This window comes from Bison bison, unplaced genomic scaffold (assembly GCF_000754665.1).
Source record: "Bison bison bison isolate TAMUID 2011002044 unplaced genomic scaffold, Bison_UMD1.0 scf7180017864460, whole genome shotgun sequence".
Classification (NCBI taxonomy): Eukaryota; Metazoa; Chordata; class Mammalia; order Artiodactyla; family Bovidae; genus Bison; species Bison bison.
The window spans coordinates 1,524,672-1,526,957 of NW_011495022.1; positions in this window are offsets into that span (position 1 = coordinate 1,524,672).

A 2,286-nucleotide genomic window follows, 5' to 3' on the forward strand; every position below is an offset into this window, starting at 1 on the left:
TGAGTCACAGAAGAGTAGACTCAAGCAATTAATAATTAGGACAATAGAGTCACAGTCTCACTGTCTGATGCACATTCCTGAGCTGTTTTACAGATATTATAACTGCCACCAGAGGGAGAAAAATAACTGCATGATGACCAGACTGCAGCCATGACATCAGCTGCTCCATCTTGAGCCATACTGAATCTATAGCTAGAACAGTTCCAAGAACTGGGTTTTACAGAATGAGATTAACACTATTGCCCATAATAATTTCTGTCTTTGTTGAGCATCAAAATAACTCTTAAGTTGTTCTGCCTATAAATGTAAACGGGCAACTAAAACTGCCAGCAAAGAGATGCTACAGACCCATATCACAGCATCTTCCAGTCTAAGAGTATGGCACCATATGTCAGCATGAAGAAATTATGGAAGATGAATCTTTGTCCATAGCCCCATAGTAACGGAATGGTGCTGACAAGTGGGGATTTGTAAGCAGTGTGCGTGCGCGTGCTCAGTTGTGTTTGCAACCCCATGGACTGTAGCCTGACAGACTCCTCTGTCCATGGGACTTTCCAGGCAAGAATACTGGAGGAGTGTGTTCCCATTTCCTACTCCAGGGGATCTTCCCAATCCAGGGATCAAACCTGAGTCTCTTTTGTCTCTTATGTCTCTTGCAGATTCTTCACCACTAGCGCCACCTGGGAAGCCCCTTGAAAGCATTTAGCAGGAAAGAACTCTATATGGGAAAGAGTTCTCTGCAGGAGAACCATTTGTTTTGTGACTTTAGCAAAGCTGTATTGTAACTAACCTTCAGCTTAGTTACAGGCACCCCCATGTTTCACTCATCTCTAACCCACGCACATCTTCCAAATCTTTCGGTCATACAATACCTTGCCTGACTTTTCATTGATCAAAGAAGTAGAAATGAAGAATAACTAATTAACAGATAATCAGATCTCTTCCCTAGCTTCCCCTTCAGTTACCTCACAAATTGTGTGGACAAGATGCCAGCTAAAGAAACATCGTAGAAGACTGACAAGCTTGCACGCAGTTAAGGATGGTGATGACTCTGACCCCTTATTGCAATGATTAACTGAGATTACTTCTCTTTTCTCTTTAAAAACGTTCATGACTGAGCAGATTATCTGGAGTTCATTTTAAGGAACACGGAGTTCCTCCTTCTTTGGAACACCTTCATTCCAAACTGCTGGCTTTATGATTGAGAGCAGTGGTTTCTGTTTTCACTAGCACTTGCCTCTTGGATATTGATTTTCGAGCAACGAGCCTCCAGACCTCGCTTTGGTAACAGTACTGAGTGTTATTAGCTATGTTTACATGATGGAACATCAACATTTGGTAGAGGGAAACAACTACTGATTCTTTGCTTAAGAAATAAAATATTTCATTATAAAATTCGGCAAAGCCAGGAGCCATCGTGGTGGGTTTTAATACTATTTCTTCAGTTCCCTTTAGAAGAGTTTGGTGGGGGTGTGTTTCTCTAGACAGAGAAATCTGATTCACAAATATGGTTCCTCTGGAAAACATTTTTTTTCTTTTAAAGTAGGAATGTGTCCTGACCCAGGAAAGGATTCTTGATTTAACTTGAGATCCAAAACAACCTGGGGTAACATCATTAAAAAGAGTAAAGTATGATATACTGACAGGATATTTTTCCAGACATGTGAGATATCATATAAAAACACCAATCTTAAAAGCCATGCTCCCCTATAGGCCTTTTTATCACGTCCCATGACTCCTAGCAAGATGTTATTAATTCTTTGGGCAGCAGGGGTGCATAGTGAAAGGAATTTATATATTCATGACTGAATAAATGAAGTAGATTTCTCTTCCCTCCCAAACTCATTGTTACTGAAGTGGATTCCCGGAAGTGTTGATCCATTGGTTAGCCAATAAGCTCGAACAGATTGTACTTAGTGCCAATTTGGGGTCATGAGAAAAATGAGTGTGCAGAGGAAACTGCAATGAGAAAAAGCCCCAAGAGAGCAGACATGAGACAGAGACAGAGAAGAGGCCACAAAGCCTCTGAAAGACTTAGGTTGATTTTCTAGCTCTAGTTGACATGAGCCCCAGCTGAATGCCGGTAGGTGTTCTTGTATTCCATGAGACCTCTGAGTAGCCCTATTCCCCTTTTGTTCCTTTGATGTGAGCTATTTATTGGGCCTCTGTTCTTACAACCTAGAAAAGAAAAATAGGGTCCCTTACAGAATATGATGAATAATTGTGTTACAAACTATTTACAATGGGAATCTGCCACTTTACTCTGCTTCATGAACAGCCTGGCCT